Source organism: Pezoporus flaviventris, unplaced genomic scaffold (assembly GCF_033815535.1).
Source record: "Pezoporus flaviventris isolate CSIRO_AGI_PZ_B2104156 unplaced genomic scaffold, CSIRO_AGI_Pfla_v1 ptg000001l, whole genome shotgun sequence".
NCBI classification, from domain to species: domain Eukaryota; kingdom Metazoa; phylum Chordata; class Aves; order Psittaciformes; family Psittacidae; genus Pezoporus; species Pezoporus flaviventris.
In genome coordinates this window covers 27,912,790-27,933,158 of record NW_026892549.1, presented here as the reverse complement: position 1 = coordinate 27,933,158, position 20,369 = coordinate 27,912,790, and the positions used below count along the sequence as shown (strand labels likewise).

Below are 20,369 nucleotides of genomic sequence, written 5' to 3'. Positions count from 1 at the left end.
TAAAATTTTACGTTGCCTCAAAAAACAGAGTAGTACTAGCAAAAGCACAAGGAAGGGGCATATAACAGAGAGATTCCATATTACAGAAATATTAAAATAAACCATCTTGAGAACTGTCAGAGATTTGTATGATCCTCTTCACTGAACTTTAACATGGAGATAACATGAGATATATAATCACAATTTCTCTCTGCCCACCAACTAGGAGCTAATAAAGAAGTTATAAGACAGCAGATCTAGATGCGAACAAAATGTCCCTTTTGTATATAACAAACATTTAAAACTAAAGCACTCACTTTCATAGAGTTTTGTGCGTGTCAAGTCATAAATGGGCTCCAAAAAATACACTTGAAAGGAGGTCAGACTATGAAATACAATACCATAGATCATTCACTTCGGAAGTACATAAAATGTCTGATCAACACCTGGGACGATGTGCTCTGTCCAAATCTGATATTTATAGTTTTTCCCTCTTTTGGCTTTCATAACCTTATTTTTTTAATTTTGTCTTTGTTGCCTGACTACTGAAATTCAAGTACAAAGGTTTGAAAGCAGGAGGTAAAACATACACAGGAATAGAAATTATTAGCAAAAGGACTTATTTTTATTTGGATCTGATATGCTCCCTTCTTACTGCTTGGGTGCTTGTTGACTTACAAACCTGTAATAACTAGTAAAAACAGGACACACTGTATCAAGATACAGAGGTTTTGTGGTGGAATGGTGTTGCCATTTTATTTTTGCCAGATAGGCTATTTACATACAGGGAAAGCATAATATAACCTCCTTCCCTCAACTGTTGTCAATACTATTACTTTTTAAAAGAAAGTAGACAAGGGGCGGGGGGGGGGAGGGGAAGCATCTTGGGAAGCTGGTTTGGGGGTGGTGACGTTGGGTCTGTTTTGCTTTTTCCCTTTGAAATCATACTGCGTCCAGTGTTTTCAAACCAACTGGATCAATATGCTTATACAACCTGATGCTTGACACCAGAAAGCTTTTGCCCAGCCATATGAGCAAAACAATAAGTATCACCAAAAATCCCTCTGCTCTCTTTCCTTCTGCATAACAGCAGGGCAACCATGCATTTTTTACCTCACTTCAATTCAGGATAGCTCTGAAAGACACTCAAGAGGGAAATACAGATGGTATCTCAAAAGACACTAATTAGCATTTACTGGTACTTTTTATTCAGAGAACTTACCTATACATGGCGTCTCCAAGCACTGCCCTTCCCTCAAATCTCTTCTATGAAAGGAGTGAGATTTTTCATTAACAAAGATTACAGCACTACTTCGCTAAGTACTGCACCAGCTCTAAATGTGAGTGGGATCATTAAGAAAAGAGGTCAGAGTGATGAAAGAACTGGTTTATGATGACCCATTCTTTACCCTCTACCAACCCCATACCTTAGAAAACCCTGAGATTTACCAAATACAGATTATCCTTTCAAGTCAGCACATCAATCACTCTTCTAAATGGCTGGTGTGGTTCTAGTGTCCATGGCAGACCATCTAGGTTAAGCTATTTAATGCTACAAATAAATCTTAAAGTACACAGTCTTCTATTAACATGCACATGTTCCCCAAACAATCTCAATTTTGGAATTGCTTGTATTATAAGCCTGAGAATATAAACTGTTCTTTCTGATAGACAAAAGAATGACCTTTCAAGACAGTGCCTCATCTGCAGAGTCCTCTATTGATAAACAATCCAGGAACTGTTATTTATTGTTCAACTGTCTCTCTCACTGGAGGAGAAATGATCTGCTCTCCTTTTCAAGGAGAAAAAAGGAGGAAAATTAGTTCTTGGTTTTGTGCCAGTGTGAACTCCCTAATTTTCAGAATCGAGCCCATGTCCTTTACTTTTAAGTAGCACATAAGTATGTTAAACCTATACTACCTGTTGCTCTGTTTGCAGACTGTACCATATAAAATTTGTCTCGTGGTAACTTTTTGCCAACATATCTTTCTGTAACAGATGTCTCAGTAATTGCCATTTGATCTTTTTTTGTAAGTGAAACATGGACAGAGAGTAGATCATACAGCTCTTTCAGTACAGTATTAAAGACTGTCATTAGCATACAGAAGTTTTTACAAGATAGGGTGGCTGCTTATCATGCTTTTTATGCCTGAAATACTTGAAATAAAATTTTGCATGCGTTAACCTTACCTCAGAATTGGGAAACTGAATGAAACTGTAGTGTACTTCAAGCTTCCTCCAGACTGTTTTCATCTGTACTTCCACTTCATTAGTTCAAAGGTAATATTATGGAGATGCATATTTCTACTGATCTGTAAAACAGGAACAAAAACTGACTTAAGAGATAACTGAAGAAATTGTATTGACAGTTTATAGCACATAATGTGAACTGTACCTTGCAGATACTGGTATCTGGCATTACAGAAACCATCTGTTATTATGAGCTGCTCCTAGCTAGGAAAGACTTTGGACTTCTGCATTTGTAACAGTTGAACAGCTGCGATATATTTGTAAAATACTGACACTAAAAAGCATTTAAATTTAATTTAATTATAGCATTAATTTATTCACTCAGATACTTGTTAAAAAAACCCAACATATTTCCAACTTTTTATTTAAATACAGGTTTGTCTTAGATGAATGATGATGTCAGGGAGGAAGGATGTTAAAAATCTTCATAGAACAAGCCTTTCTGCTCTCTCCCAGTAACTCCTGGATTCACCCGATCTATACCAGCAAGATCTGCAAGCCTCCAGATACCAGCTTTTTATGGGTGGGTTTGTTTTGTTGCTCTGGGTTTAAAAAACAGGGAGCAGACAAGAGAAAGGACACTTTGGCAGTGACACCAGTGGAAAACACAAACAAACAATGCACAAGCCAGTCTTTACTAAGCACTGGAGAATCTGTAAGACTGCAGTTTCACAACAAAAATCCACTGGTGTGACCACATTAGTTCCACCACAGAAGTAACTGTGATATACCGAGAAGTAATCAATAGGCTTATTGTAGCTGCACACAGGCATAATTACTCTTGGGAAGAAGCAGCAAAACACAAATTTGGAAAAAAAGTACTGGCAACAGGTTGGTTTTGGTTTTTTTTGTGTTTCTGAACTGACATATGCCCAAGCATTAGAGGAAAGCACAGCACAGGCTCTTACCCAGCACTCTTCAACGACTGTGAGCAAGTCTGACTTTCAAGTCCCAGTGTTTTCAAATGCATTGTGGATAGCTAAGTTAGGATTATCAGCTTTATTACTTAGATTCCATCTTGAGCACATATCACCTATTGCCAACTATTCCCATTTTATAAGTGTCACAATTTTTTAATTTTTCCATCATCCAAAGCTTTCAAAAAGGTGACACAAGAATTTTATCATTTACAAGTCTCAGTTTTACAACTTCAGACATAAGACCTTGAAAGTAACACAAAGGCTTAGATGTCAGTAATCCAGCTATGCTGTTAAAAATCTTATAACGTATAGATGTAAAGACTTATTTTTGAATGCCAAGGCAAATAGTACTGGGGCAGACAAGCCATGTGCCTGCATGATGTCCAGCAGAGGAGGAGTTTCAGCATCCACTTTCCTTCTCTTTTCCTAAGTACCAATAAAGACCTTTACCATAACAAGAAGGTCAGAATACTTCTGTCTCCATGTCCATTTATAAGCACTGTTCCTCACACACTGAGGTTTAATAGTCTCGGTAATAAATAATAAATTTGTGTAAAATGGTAACCTGAAGCCATCCTGAGTATCAGATAGCACCAGTTCTTAAAGACAACTGTCTCCACTGAGCAGACAGGCTGACACTTGACTGTTATTTCTTCCATGGTAAAACTGAAAAAACATTCTTCCATGCAAAAGTGTTTATTGAGATTTTTGCTTCTTTAAAGTAAAGAATCTGCAAAATATATCCATCTCTTCCTCTTTATAACCAAAGAACCTGAGTTTGTCCTCTGCTGGATTCCAAAAGAAACAACTACAAACCAGAAAAAAGTTGGTGAGTTTTCTGTTTTTACAGCACCTCCAACTCCCTTGTATCTAGTATCAAATTTAAATGAAGGCCACTTTTGTATTATTTAAAGAGGCTGCTTTACAAGCATAAAGACATTTCTGAACAATGCCAATCTGGGCCTTTTTTATTTATTTCTAAACCGATGTCCTCCTGATGTTTTCTTCCAGACTCCCAAATTGATGAAATTCTTAGTAACTGACAATTTCTGTAAGCATTCCTTGCATTTCCTGATCCCACTGCCATGTATCAGATATACATGCTCTGTTACCAAACAAAATTTTGGTTAATTTCCAGATCTGCATGACTCTAGGTATGTCTATATTAGCATTTAATTCAAATCAGGCTGCACTTTTTAAGTCAATCTCCCAAACAACCCTATTTTCCTTGCTTTGCTTTACATTACAAAGGAGCCTCCAACTACATGAACCAGATTTCTTTTAAGTAAAACTAAATCAGAGAATGAGCTTCAGGTGTGCACTGTACAAGCTCCAACCACGGACAGGAATTTAGCCACAGAATCAGATGAGGACCAGCTTGAAATAAAACCCTCATCACCTGTATAGGTTGGATGCCAGGTTCTTAGCACGTGACAGATCTGATCCAATTATATCCCACTGCTTGATAACATGGACACAGCCTCTTTTACAACTTAAATTTTTGTTGTGTCAGTTCCAAACTCACCTCTCCCTTTAAAAAAGGGAACTACAAAACCTCTGTCAGAGATGGGACTGAAGTGAATAATAATTATTAATTTATGCGAGTGACCTCACTCATTACTATTTCTTCCATTTCTTCCATTTCCTGCATTGGCGTAAGATGCTACATAAGAACATGCTTAATTTTATAAAAATCAATTGAGTTAAATATTTAATACAGGCATCCAAAATGCTTAATTTTTAATGGTTTAGTTTTTCAAAATGTGTAGTACCATTCTTGATGGCATCTTCTGGAGAAATGCCATTAAGAATGAAATAAAACTGTTCAATAAATTATTTGCAGAACTCCACTTTCATTACAACTTGGTCCACTACAATGACTAAAAGAAGCAGAAACAAGTACAGAGCCTCACAGTGCTTGTCACTAGTTAGTTACATATTAAACCTAGATTTATCTGGGAATTTTTCTACATGTTAGGATTAAATTCAGGATCTTCATACACTGTTAATTCAGAAATACCAGCATCCAATTGAGGGAAATAAAAGTCTGAGTTGCATGAGTACAGCAACTGCCTACCTAACCCAGAAAACTGCAAATTTGCTGCCATTGGCTGGTCCCTGGGAACAGTCAGAGCTGATTTCTAAACCTCATTTGCAGGGGAAGAAGGAAGGAACCAGCAGCCATGAGCAGGCCTGACAGGAGGAACACGCAGTAGCAAAGCTCAAGTCAGACTGACTCACCCAGAGGACTGTGGACTGCTTTTTCTTGTCTTCCCACTTATCTCTAGATCCTGCTTCCCTTCTCAGTAGCTCCAGTTCCTCCAGCTCCAGGGCTACATCCAACTCTTTCCCTCACCTGTTTCTTCATGATAAAACTTCCCTGGCACTTGACTCTCCCTGCATTCTGTTCCTTCAATTCATTCCCCCTTTGTTCAAACTGCCCCACCAGTTTTCAGCTTGAATTACCTCTTCCTTCTCAAAGGACCTTGCTACTTGTTGCAGTTGGGGAAATATGCCAAATTTTGAGAACTGCCCTTTATTTGGGGTGTGGGTGGGATATGTAACTTTCATTCCTTCAGTACTAGAAATTTCACAGCAGAGTAAGACATCAGAGGTAGATGAAGGATTCCTGATGTGGCTATAAACATTTTACTAAACTGACAAACCTGTACCGAGTAGGCACCACAGCTTTTAGCCCCAAACCAGACATAAAAGGTTGGCACACGGAAAATCTGCAATTGCAGGAAGACAGGATGAGCAGGTGGGCTCTACCTTTAAATGAGAATTGACTTCCCACAGTTTATACAAACAGAAGCGTGCAAATAGCAAATCTTTGTGCTATCAGACATCTGTAATTGAGGGGTTCATTTTGAATGCAAAATTAAGGAACCTAAGTTTGGAAAGTAACTTTAATTAAAGTAACGTAACAGTTGATGTAATTCAATATCACTTAAGCACATGATCACACAAGGACTCATTGCTACAGACTACAGTTAAATGCTTCTCTATTCACTCCAGCTTCCAGTTATTTCTTTCCTGTTCGTTTACTTCCCCCAGCCATCAGGGCTTGCTTCACTTGTGCCGTTAACTGTTCAACTAATCATACCTTTATCCCAATCTGTGAAACATAACTTGTTTTGAACTTCCTGTAAATTCAGATCATGTCACAGACATGGGTGTCCTGGGTTCTGCAGTAGCAGTCATGTTTCTCTCTATGGTGACAGCAGACAAACAGTTAAATCAGAAAAAAAGAAAACCCAAACGAGGCAATAAGCTTTAGTGTTTGAGATTCGGGGTGGGAGCAAAGACAAGAAGGAGAAAAGCAGGTGGTGCTAGGAACACATCTAGGTACGCAGTGTCAGAGACCTTATGGTCAGCTGATGGCTCTGTTAACCATATGCAGGAAAGGTTTCGGAAGCAGAATTACTCTATTTCAGGGAAACTACAGCCCTAAACAAAAGACTTTTTGTTAGAAATCTATGCATAAAGGAAATAAAACTGCAGGCCCAGATGGCAGCCTAGATGGCAGTTAACAGTCTCATGACTGCCACTACAAAATTTAGCCAGTTGCTGTAAGCTAGAAAGTTTGAAAAACAGTGAGTATACGGCTTTTAGAAGTCCGCTGTAGCTGTGAAATCTGAGTGGAACTTGAAAGTGGAAAGCAGCTATGCCAAATTTCCAAATCCTACTTCAAAGTTCATGTCTAATGATACGAATTTCTTAAGGAGAACCTTTTCACCAAATTTACATGTCAGAAAACCCCACAGCATGCAGGGAAAAGCAAATACCTTATTGCCTGTGGCACATCTAGGGCTTCGTGGTTTTATCTGTGGAACAGAGAAGGTATAGGAGAAAGGACATCCTGCTGAACCAACAGCCCTTCCAAATTCAATAGGAATGGTACATGAAATAAAATGCGAGGCCTGAACAAACATATCACTTTCCACCCTCTGAACACTAAGTTTTCCAGGTAGCAAGACGGGAAAATAAGAGTCTGAAATGAAGTTCACACACATTTATCCAATCCTCAAGGCAAGCTAGCTCAAAATCACTTCAGTAAAGATACAGCTACATGAAAGTTAATTTTTAAAATTAACTTGATGCCCGCATTTAAGTTTCAATAAACAATCACCAAATTATCCTTGCAAGGGTTAAAATTGCACAGAATAATACAATATGCCAGCACTTCGTGTCATACTCCTCTTCACATCTGTATTGCAGTGGTTTGGCCTTTCTACGTGTCTGGTTGAGACAAATTTGTTCAGGACACCACTGATCTTTCGAGCACTTCCAGGTTGTTCTTGGAAAGCCTAGATTTTGTTGTCTTTATTGATTACTGCACAGATCTGAGGTGGCAGAAAAAAACTGCCGTCATTTGTGCGGAGTTATATTGAATTTCAGATATTGCATGGGAATACCTGGCTGAAAAGGTATCACATAGAAATAATTCAGACTTAAACTGGTCAATGTAAGTACTAATCTAACCTGCCTGCTTGTCTGTAGGATAATGAGTGCTGCTGCCTCCAATGCAAAAATCTTTTGATTGACCTTTCATTTCCAGATTGACAGAAAATACAGGACAAATCTCTACAATTAAAAAAAATACAACTGCTTTTCTTTAAGCCAAGGTTTTGTCCTTTTTATGAGAAAACTCTGTCAGAGGCAACTTTTTTCTTACTGAGACAAAACTTGTATTTCATGCACATTACTAGTCAGAAGTTAAATCAATGCACTAGACTAGGCCTAGCACATTCAGTTTGGGTTTGTTTTTTTTTTCTTTAAAAAAAAAGGTTTTTTGTGGTTTTTTTTGTTGTTTTTTTTTGGGGGGGGGGAGGGGTGGGTTTTTTTTTGGATTTTTTTGTTTGTTTGGTTTGGGTTGTTGGTTTTTTTTGGGTTTTTTTTGGAGGGGGGTGTCTTTTTTTTTTTTCCAGAACAGACCTGCTTTAAGGACCTGCTCTTCCAGGCTCTTAAAGAACTTGTCTATTCCAGAGGCATCAGAGGACTGTATACATCACATCTTACAGAAGAGAGAATCTGCACCCAAGAACCTAGAACAACCAGGGATTTTTCTTCTGAGGGCTTACAGTCAACCTCACACAAACAGAAGACACTCCGAACGAGTAATACCTGAAGGGCCGACACACTGCTTCATAGATAGGCACTTTCCCTGCTCTTGATATGTGTTTCTGTTTTGACCACCTGAGTTTCCTGCAGAGATACCAGACAAAGCACTCTATGCAATCAAGCTTCTGAAAAATTACTACCTCAAGGCATAATCTAGAAGTATTAGAACACAAATTCCTGAATAAGGCTGGAACTGTGCAGTACCAGAAAGCAAGACAGGATGCATCTTCCATGATGACATGAATCTGCATAAATCACAATGCACCCATACTCTCCACAGCATCTGTGACACTAGGAGTTCACTACTGGGGCCATGACAATCCAGACATAAACCTCCTTAGACCCATAATGAAAGTCTGCCTCAGCAGCAGGGCCAGAAAATTCCATCAAGCTTTTACTCTGTCCTGACAGATGCAATTTCCTGTACCAGAAAGAGTTTAAGCCTCCTGATTTCTTAGAAGGTATCCTGAAAATTTTATTTTGGCATACCTAGCTACAGCATCTGGAGTCATTTGAAGGACTCCACAGCCTGCTGTGCTGAGTGCAGTCTCTGCACTTCCAGTGAATCTGCAGTATTCCTCTCGGCCATCTTAAATGTTCTTTGTCAAATGATCCAGTAGAAGCTGAAAAATCAGCTGACTCTCCATACTTTGGGGCTAAAAAGAATCTGACAACAGCTCACTGTTAAAACAAAAGCAGTTACACAGCTGACCACCCTCAAAGGCAATTCCATCAGCCTGCAGCACTGGTGATGCACCAAAGCCAGACAGTAACATTCAGCATAGAGAGGTCAAGTCAGAATCTGACTTACCAAGCTCTGTCAGAAAACAACTGGGTTAAAAGACTGCTGTGCAACTCCTTTCATTGTATCCCACAGCTCTCCAAGCATCCAAAACAATTCTCTAACAGGTACTTCTTCTTTTCAAGAGAGATCTAAAACGGTTTATCTCAACTTTGGAAGCACCCAACACAAAGCTCCTGCATCCACGGTCTCAGCTTCCTCTCAGGATACTGACAACAGACTGGCCCCGTGATTGACAGTCTTCTGTTCCATTTGTAAGAGCTACTAGTGACAGAACAAGAAGGAATGGCTTTAAACTGAAAGACGGTAGATTTAGATTACATATTAGGCAGGTCTTCCCAGTGAGGGCAGTGAGGCACTGGCACAGGTTGTCCAGAGAAGCTGTGGCTGCCCTGTCCATGGCAGTGTTCAAGGCCAGGTTGGATGGCACTTGGAGCAACCTGGTCTAGGGGGAGGTGTCCCTGCCCGTGGCAGGGAGTTGGAACTAGATCCCTAGATCCCTTCCAGCCCATTCTGTGATTCTATTATTTGACATCCCCAAAACCAAGACTAGTTATGATACCATGGACTTCACACAACCCTTCCAGAGTTTCAAAGATTTATCAAAAAACACCTGTGGCTTTATGCTGTACAGCCATCAGGCAAATTTCATAGTCAACTCTCCCAGCACGGAGTCCTGCTTGCCACTTAGCTAATACATTGCCTTGCATAAATGGAAACAACAATAAAATCTGATCAGTTGGCACCCAGGCTCAGAGGTGCACATTCTTATAATACCGATCCTGGGAATGTTGCCCAGGCTTCAGTTTCTCTCTGACAAAAGAGCAAATGATATCTAGCTTCTGCCTGTCCCACAGGACATACTAGACCACATTTTGATAGGTGATCCTCTTCTCCCTCCCCCTAAGACTGCAGCAAAAGTTAAAATATTTCTTCAGTTTGTCTTCTTTACAGAACAATTCAAACAGTGAGAAACTTTTTCAGGAAACCTTTATTTAAAAAAAAAATAATTGCCACAACTTCAAAATCCATGGTCTCGGGCAGAAGAAGATGTCAAAGAAGATGTCAAAACTGAACCTCTGTTCTACAACACTAACTTATACCTCTGCATGTGTGTAGGATTCATGTTTAGGTTAATTTTTAATTTGAACCACAGTGTGGTGGATTGACCCTGGCAGGTGCCCACCAGAACTGCTCTCTCGCTCCCCTCCTCAACTGAACAGGGGAGAGAAAATATAAGGCTTGTGGATCAAGATAAGGACAGGGAGAATCCTTATGGGCATCACACTTGACTTGGGGAAATCAGTTTAATTAATTACCAATCAAATCTGAGTAGGATAATTAGAAATAAAACCTATAATTAGAAATAAAACCTAATCTTAAAAACACCTTCCACCCACCTTTCCCTTCTTCCCAGTCTTAACTTTACTCCCAACTTCTCTACCTCCTTCCCCCTAGGGGCACAGGGAGACATGGAATGAGGGTTATGGTCAGTTCATCACACACTCTGCTGCTCCCTCCTCCTCAGGGGGAGGGCTCCTCACACTCTTCCCTGCTCCAGCACGGACTTCCTCCTACAGGAGAAAGTCCTTCATGAACTTCTCCAACAGGAGTCCTTTCCACAGGCTGCAGTTCTTCACGAACTGCTCCAGTGTGGGTCCCTTCCATGGGTGCAGTCATTCAGGAACAGACTGCTCCAGTGTGGGTCCCTTCCATGGGTGCAGTCCTTCAGGAACAGACTGCTCCAGTGTGGGTCCCTTCCATGGATGCGGTCCTTCAGGAACAGACTGCTCCAGTGTGGGTCCCTTCCATGGGTGCAGTCCTTCAGGAACAGACTGCTTCAGTGTGGGTCCCCTTCTGGGTCACCCGTCCTGCAGCAAACCTGCTCCACTGTGGGCTCCTCTCCTCATGGGACCACAGGTGCTGCCAGGACCCTGCTCCAGTGCACGGACACAGCCTCCTTTAGCATCTCCCTGCTCCAGCACAGGGTCTTCCCTGGGCTGCCAGTGGAGATCTGCTCCCCCATTAACCTCCATGGGCTGAAGGGGCACAGCTGCCTCTCCATGGGCTGCATCACAGGCTGCAGGGGAACCTCTGCTCTGGCACCTGGAGCAGCTCCTGCCCTCCTGCTTCACCGACCTTGGTGTCTGCAGGGCTGCTTCTCTCACATATTCTCCCTCCACTTGCTGGCTGCAGTGCAGCAACTTTTTTGCTTCTTTAATACATTATCAGAGGCACTACCACCATCACTGATGGGCTCAACCTTGGCCAGCAGCAGGTCCGCTTTCGAGCTGGCTGGCACTAGGCCCTATTAGACAAGGGGGAAGCTTCTAGTAGCTTCTCACAGAAGCCACCCCTGTAGCCCTCCCTGCTACAAAACCCTTGCCATGCAAAATCCAATACACATAGCCACATAGAATCATATTAAACACAGCTTGGGGGTTGGTAATTTCTGACAAAGAACACAGGTGAGAGGAACACATAGCTGGGAATAAGAAAACCTTTCCAAGGAGATCACTGCCTTCAGCAAACCACGAAGTCAGAGCCATCATCTCCGCAGCTCTGAACACATGGAAGCATGACAGCATCTTTAAGTAAATCAGGAGACACCTCAGACAATCCCCCCTCTTCGTTAATGGCCTTCAACATGAGCAGACTTAACCTGGTACGTAAGTTTTCCTACAGAAAATGGACTAGACTGTTACATTAAAGAAAATAAAGTAATGCCCCTGGGGGAACCAATGCAAGACGCTAGAGCTCAAAAAATTACTTTTTTATTCAGATATAAGAATGCAAACACATCCAGACATTTTTAGCAGTTTAAACAGGCTGTAAGTACTGAGAGCCATTATAATTAATGGTCTAAAAAATCATAAAACACTTCTTTATTAGGTCAAAAGTATTCCTCCCCAAAAGCAAAATAAACACCCGAGTGTTCTGTTGTGAAAAGAATGAGTTATGACAAAATATGAATGGTTTTGAAGGTCAGTCATCATGCGTTTTAGTTGTCAGCAATGAGAACTATTTAAAAAGAATACGAACACCTTAAAGTCCAGAAGTTTGCAGCTGGCACAGAGAGGGAGTTGAATTTTACGTTTTGGGTTTGTTTTTTTTCCCCCGGAGCTATAAGAATGCACATATTCTATTAAATAGCCTGTACTGAAACCAAAATCCTACTGGCATTAGAGACACAAAAGCACAGAATTCTTGCCTCACACAATAAAATCTGTTTAAGTTCTGCTAAAACACATAAACCTTAAAATTTGCATTACTTCCCTCCATTGTAAAGTGAAATGAGAGAACCAGTCAACTATCATTAAACCTTAAAACTGGCAGTGACTATGAAAGTAAGGGAAGCACATTCAGATTCAATTCATGCAGTGCACCTCATATCAACAACCCAGAGAAGAGCATTAATACTGATATACTAAATCCTAAATTTAGGCTCCTATTGATGTAATCCCTAGTGAAAAAAAAAATACAATGCCTAATTTTCTATAACTGTTTAGTCATACTTTAATTAACATTAGAATTTTATTAAAAGGTGTTTTTGCAAAGTGTCTTCCTTCAGACTAGTTCTGATTTATCAGTACAGTTTTGGGAAAAACTGACTACAACAAGGATGCTCCCATAGGAAGCAGGTGGGGCAGCTTGGAATGCTGCAAAAGATCTGTGAATCCTTTGGAGATTCCAGCTGTTGACAATCATCTATATAAGGATACATAAATACATACAAGTTTTGTTCCCAGTAGGTCCATCCATATTCCCCAGAATACAGCCTCATTTCTGTGAAACAGTGGTAAGACATTTGGATAATAACCAAACTTCCCCCAAAAGTCTTCAGAGCAGACAACCGAGCACAGGAGCCTTCAGCTTTAGCTTTCAGCTAAAGATAAAAGGCATTACATCCAGTCTCCTGCTCTCTTTAAAATCGCTATTCAATACTGTATAGCAAAACAAAAAGAAAGGCATATAGAAGTGCTTCAGGTTCTTCTACACAACTTCAGAATTCATTTGGTCCAAGTGCAGTATGCAAAATTCAGGTAGTTCTATGGTCTATACATTAGATCCTTCTGGATAAAGCTTCAAAAAGTCACAATGCGACATCCTTCTAATGGATGATGCTCCACACAGTTATCTGAAGGGGTGTTTTGGCTTTTCTCAACTAAGTGAAGTTACAGAAACCACTAAGTTTTTGCAGAGAAGATACAGAACTAGATATTTTACCAATTTTTGTAATTCAACAGTACAAAACCCCTCACCTTCTATATATAAGGAAAAGTGAAAGAGTACTTTATAATCCATAAAGCCACATGAAATTACCTTGCTAATATTTGATTGTATCTGATCCCAAGTGGCCTGAACTTTCCTTCATCTGTTTAAAACAACAGGGTAGAATACTTCCTGGTACAGTAACAGATTTGTTGGTCCCATCTCCAGAAAACGCAACTCACCTTTTTGTGTAAAAGAGGTTATACATAAAACCTCCCCAAAAGCAAATAAACAGAAAAACACCTCAAAAGAAAGCTATAATTATGGAATCAGAAGTCTCTTATTAAGAAATCTGCACTAAGGACTTATTCCTGCTCAGTCACTGGAAAGTCTCCAGACATTGTTATTTCAGAAAAAAAACCATCAGGGCAGTTAGAAGAAAAATCCCATTTAATCAAACAGACTGGATATTGCTAAAGTATCCTTTTACTCATTAGGATCTTAGAAGATATGACCATAAAAAGAACTTCCATGCTTACCACTAGCATGACACAGAACATGATTTACAGATCTAAAATCAGGCCACCACAGACCTAACTTCTGAGGTAAGCAGGCTAGAGTAAGGCAATGCTGCATCATGCAGAAAGTAATACATGTGGATAGTTCAGTGGAGAAACTAAGCTGCTCAAAACTCCTCAGTCATTTCAGCTGTGAAGTCTTAACAATTATACATTCAGAATTTTGGGATGTTACACTGCCTATAGTTCTTTGGCCATGAAATCATGGACCCTTTCAACTTGACCTAAGATTTCCAATGACACATTTGTGAAAAACATACTGCATACAGAATAGAACTGAAGGGCACATACAAACACCGGGCAGGAAAACTCAACACCAAGTTCTTGGACATGCTGTGTAATTATCTAAATCTCATCTGCCCTCTTGCATTTCCTATCAATCTATACATTCAGAAGTAACAGTAAATAATTCCAGTTTATCTCATGTCAAATTCCAGACATCACAGGACTACTTGTGCCTGCATCAAGGATATGAAAGAAAGACAATACAGATCTCTTCCAGTTAACTGCCTGGGAATAGGTTCATTTTGCATAGCTAACCCACCTTTTATAAACAAATACTGTAAAACATGGGTTGTATCCTGAAAAAGGAGGACTTGAAGAGTGGATAAATTAAATCCATAGCTTCTTCAGCCAAAGAGTTTTTGTCAACAAAGTTCTACAGGCACCAGAGGTGCTACCACCTGAGCTAAAAAACACCCATCTGCTTAAACCTGCTAAGAACTCTGACACACTTGGTATTCTGCACATACCTTTAACCACTCTGACAATGCCGACAAATGCTAACAAAACTGACAGACCCTTTCCTTCAGACACATTTTAATATACTAACATGTCTTCTAGTGCATCATCCTACAAGTTCCGGATAACATGGTGTTCAAAGGTAGACCTGATGAGTACCAATGATCATTCTCTGCTGCACCTGCCAGGGGTATGTCACTTGACAAAAATGAGCACAAGGCTCCTGGAAGGGGCAAAAGGGAGAAAACAGGCATAAATTGGGTTTTAGCCAATTAAATAAACCTGGGGAGGGAGAAGACGCCTGAAATATGACCACATATTTTAATACATGTTTTAAAGCAAAATACACTCTAAAGGAGAAGTTGTTTTATTCTTGAAAGATAAAGTAGGTTAGACTTCACTGTCTTTGTTCCAGAGTGGCATAAAGAATAACACAAAAGCTTTTAGAATCATAGTTAGGGCTGGAAAGGACCTTAAGATCATCAAGTTCCAACCCCCCTGCCATGGGCAGGGACACCTCACACTAAACCATGTCACCCAAGGCCTCGTCCAACCTGGCCTCGAACACTGCCAGGGACAGAGCATTCACAACCTCCCTGGGCAACCTATTCCAGTGCCTCACCACCTTAACAGGAAAGAATTTCCTCCTTATATCCAATCTAAACTTCCCCTGTTTAAGTTTTAACCCATTACCCCTTGTTCTATCACTACAGTCCCCAGCGAAGAGTCCCTCCGCAACATCCTTATAGGCCCCCTTCAGATACTGGAAGGCTGCTATGAGGTCTCCACGCAGCCTTCTCTTCTCCAGGCTCCACAGCCCCAACTTTCTCAGCCTATCTTCATATGGGAGGTGCTCCAGTCCCCTGATCATCCTCATGGCCCTCATCTGGACTTGTTCCAACAGTTCCACGTCCTTTTTATGTTTAGGACACCAGAACTGCACACAATACTCCAAGTGAGGTCTCACGAGAGCAGAGTAGAGGGGCAGGATCACCTTCTTCAACCTGCTGGTCACACTCCTTTTGATGCAGCCCAGGATACATTGGCTTTCTGGGCTGCAAGCGCACACTGCCTGCTCACGTTCATTTCTCATCTACCAATACCCCCAAGTCCTTCTCAGCAGAGCTGCTCTGAATCTCTTCTTTGCCCAACCTGTAGCTGTGTTTCTACCAACATTGAGACAATCATCAAAGAAATATGTACATTTGTGACAGTTACATTGCTCAATGATGGTTTTGAAAATTCCATGTTTATTTTAGTTTCAGAAAACTTGCCCTGATGCAACAAACTTAAGATACTTTAATGTGACCTTTAGCAAAAAAAGAAGAAAAAAACCCAAACAACCCAAACCCCTCTGATACTACCAGCAGCTGACATTTGAATCTCATCTAAATTCAAACAGGAAATTAAAGAGTTATCGATTATACACCAATTCACCCATGACTGCAGTGGATTCTCTACTGCAAGAACACTTCTAAAGGCATACTGGATATATACTACAGGTAAGTGCATTTCTGGGACATTGGGGTAGGCATTCATGCACGTTTTCTTTCGCCCTCAAGTCATGAACAGAGAAGAATCTCAAGTATTCCTTAAACCTGAAAACACACATACCTCTAATATGTATCTTCTAAAAAGCTAAAACTCATTTTACAGATAAGCTTTAAATTATTCATTACCCTGAGTAACTGCTGCTCCATTATTATTTTCTGGGATATTCAAGAGAAAAGGAAAAACAGAGCATCTTTGCATGTTCCTTTAACTTAGGTATTTAATTTCCTACCCAAATAAGTGAATAAAATTCTTCTTTTAACAAAGTAAAAATGCAAAAAGGAGTTCAGATATACAGGTAACCTCTCTCCCTCTCTACACTGAGAATCATCTGGACCTACTAAACTGCCAAGCAAGTACCACAGTTAATAGAGAAATAAAAGAACCAGCAAAATGTTTAAGTTTTGTAGCTTCCTTCCAGGCTATGCTAAAGTTCTCTATGAACCTCAGCTGATTTAACACTTAAGATGTATGACACCTGTTTGTAAAATTATACAGGCAAAACTGCAGCCAAATATTTTTGTCTACTTATGCAGGTCTATAAAGCAGCTGGCTCCTCCTCCTCAGCAACTTACAGAACTGCTTATAAAATAGCAATCAGTACTGTGAAATTTAGGGGAAGGCAACAAAGACATCCATATAAGGTTGTCAGATTAAATTATCTCATATGTTTATGCATTTTAATCTTCTGTAACACAAAATACGGACTATATATAGAACTAGTCAAAGGTTCAGAAAAAAAAATAAGCCCTGACAAGTATCTCTTTCTAAAGGAATTCATCCTCATTTAGGTGACAAATGGGCATATGACTTACGGCCCTCACCAACAGGAGCATTCCCCTGGAATACTTTAAAAACATAATAATGATGCAACCGAAGCATCAGACTTCAGGTAGGCCTTTTCAGTATAACATCATTCCCACCAAACTAGAAAGCCACTGAATTTCCTTACTCCTTGCAGAAGCAAATTTCAGTCCACTAATGACTTACTGGAAATTCAGCATTCCCTGTTTGACAAGAATGCAAGACACCTGTGAGTGTTGACAGATTTCAACACTGGATAGTTTCCAAAAGTATTCACTGAATATAGAAAAGAATCCCTATTCAAGCAAGCAGCTTCCTTATTCCGGTGAAGAAAGATGAAAGGCTGTCCAAGAGCAAACTGAAAGGAAACAGAAAAAAGTCAGGTTTTCCTGAGGTGTTTTATAAAGAATTAGCTATTTACATTTTGCCTGTTTTCTCTTTACAGCAAGGTAGGTCAATTAAAACTCCAATATGTATACCATATAGCTAAACGATTATAAGATGAAGACACACGTACACACTATCATGTCCACTTTTGCTTGTTCAAAATCTGAAATGCAATTGTTGGAGAAAACAACTGCAGGAAAAATATTCAGGTTATGGATTTAAAATTTAAAGATTACATATATAAGATTGCAAAAGCCAAGAAGGAACAAGGTCAATATTCCAATGTGTCAATGGTTTAAACCCAGCCAGCCACGCAGCTGCTCTTCTCACTCCCCCCCTTCCCCTGCCCCCCCCCCCCCCCCCCCCCCCCCGAGGGATGGGGAGGAGAATCGAAAGAATGGAACTCCCACGGGTTGAGATGAGAACAGTCCAGTAACTAAGGTATAACACAAATCACTGCTGCTACCACCAGTAATAATAATGATAAAGGAAATAACAAGGGAAGAGAATACAACCGCTCACCACCCACCGACAGATACCCAGCCCGACCCGAGCAGTGATCTAGCCCTTCCGGGTAACTGCCCCAAGTTCTATGTCCTCGCCATGACATGCTGTGGTATGGAATACCTCTTTGGCTAGTTTGGGTCAGGCGTCCTGTCTCTGCTTCCTCCTGGCTTCCCCTCCTCCCTGGCAGAGCATGAGACTCACAAAGTCCTTGGTCAGAGTAAACATTACTGAGCACCAATTAAAAACATCAGTGTTATCAGTGTTGTTCCTAGGCTGAAAGTCAAAAACACAGCACTGCACCAGCTACTAAGAAGGAGAAAAATGACTGCTACTGCTGAACCCAGGATGCAATGTCTGTAAAATGTAAAATAACGTAAAGAAATGTTATTTATGTAGCCCCTTTCTTATATACCACAGAATGGCAGGAAGGATGAAACAACTTTCCACCTTTTATAAGCAGCTATGAAAATTACTAAAATTGACACAGAATTACATAGCCATACAGCAGCAGGCTCCGTTTCTAGGAGTGACTTTCACACTGCCCCACAGCAGTATACAGCTTCCCTAACTAGCAGTCCTACCAACTCAACCCAGGGTCAAAAATGGGTTATTTTCATGGGACTGCATTAACAGCAGAAGATTCTGCAGAATAAAGTATGTACCCCAGATATGTCCCTGTGTTTACTTCAAATGATTTACTGAAGTATACATGACTACAAGCCAGGAAACAGCTTTCAAGCACATGAAGATGACTAGAGTCTGACTTGGTTCTTCTGGCTCTCTTTGTGACAAGATAAAACAATAAAAGTTACTAAAGCGAGCAGAAATAAATACATTTAAATACAGTTCTGCTGAACACCAGCAGTACTCATGTACATTCCTTCTCACATTAGTATATTCTCAAAAGTAAAATAGAATAAATATTTGAGCATATTTAAACAGAACCACACAACAACTCAGTAACAAGCTTACAGCTCTTTGTATTTAAAAAGAAAACAGAACTTTAAAGATCTAAGCAATGCAATTCAATCTTGATCAAAGCAGTATGCAATCATATGCTGGCAGTCACTAGAGCAGATGCCTGCCATTAGTGTAATATAAGCATCTCCATAACTTAAGTCATCCTTATTTAGAAAGTAACAGAAATCTGGGGTAAGAACAAAAAATAAACTTGCAGCTACAGAAAGCCCAGGAAAGGGTGAGCACAAGATAATGTAATATATTTTGTTTGTTCATATATGTCTGAAAGTCAGGTGAGACCCAGAAATTCTCAAGTTCTTCATAGTACAGGATGTCTCTCTCTAATAAACCAGAATGTGATATAATAATTCAGTGATCAGACTAAATGAGGTTTAATTTTTGGCTTTGTTTTGTTGTTGTTGGTTTTTTTTTTTTAATGAGGGAACAAGGAGCATACGGAGGAAGCAGATGATGACATGAGACACATATGCATGACCCAAAACAAAAACTCTTAATCACATCCTTGAACAGGACTGCTAACTTTTACCAAGGCTTGAAGAGGCATAAAATGGCCTCACATTATTTTGTGTTGCCTAAACCAACCTGGGAGTGAGAGCCCATCCCCCCCCAATATTCTTCAAGATACAGCTCAAAAAGCATAAAGATTCAAGCATTCAAGAACTCTTCTGATTAAGGAAGAGCTTGTGGGCTTTCCTTGTCTACATGCTCACTCAGGGGTAAGGTTTATCTCTTTGTCATCACAACCTAATGCTTTGCCATTTGAATAATGACAATATCAATTCTTCTTTGCCTAGTCCAGCAAATCGCCTTGGGGGAGGTGGGATCTTCTTGGCTGGTTGTGTGCAGTGTTTTCTTTCATTAAATAAGCTGAGACCTGCTCGTAGCTCCTCTTTGTTAAAAGTAACAAAATATTTATAAGTTATCTCAAGAGGAACATTCTTAGATACTGAAAAATAGCAGCAGTCTAGATACATAACTATTATCACACTACTTGTAACTTGACCTTAGAATTGACAAACTGAAAAGGAGCTTCAGAACCCTATTACCTGCCTTTGGTGGGAGTGGGGGAAGACATCCCATCATTTGAAACCTGGATGATCGAGATGCTCTTAAAGATACAGAATATGTTACTCCAAATAAAGGAAAAACACTAGGCAGGATGAAGTGATACTCTTCTGTTTGAGCTCACAGATGACACTTGGTAAGAGTTATAAAGAGGAGGAAGAACAAGAGTTCACCCTCTATCAGCTTCAGAGGTCATAACGAAGAAAAGTTTATCAGCAATGTAACACAGGAAGGCGTCTTGAATAACTGAATATATTTATACTTTGAATGGGGTGAAGGAGGAAGACTGTTTAGGATTATGGAAGAGGTAAGGAAAAGCTGTGGAGAGAGACAGCTTTGGTTTAGCTACTGCTCCTCACCAGACAGAACTTAAAATACTCCAGAATTCAGCCTAGCTGTTCCAGGAGCAAAGTACTCACCCCAAAGCTCCTCAGCCTTGCCATGCTGCTTCCGGTGCACTGACTGTAG

General features: G+C 40.2%; 1 protein-coding gene across 2 annotated transcripts in view; it reads right to left on the bottom strand.

The window, feature by feature from the left end:
• Window positions 1-20,369, bottom strand: part of BMPR1A (bone morphogenetic protein receptor type 1A) — an 81,364-nt gene that overhangs the window by 37,618 nt on the left and 23,377 nt on the right. The window contains exon 2 of one of the 2 annotated variants that reach the window (XM_061449332.1): window positions 2,170-2,291. The exons of the other annotated variant lie outside the window; for it this stretch is intronic. The gene's annotated coding sequence lies outside the window, so the exon portion shown is untranslated. The remainder of the gene's footprint in view (window positions 1-2,169; window positions 2,292-20,369) is intronic. 2 annotated transcript variants of the gene reach the window in all.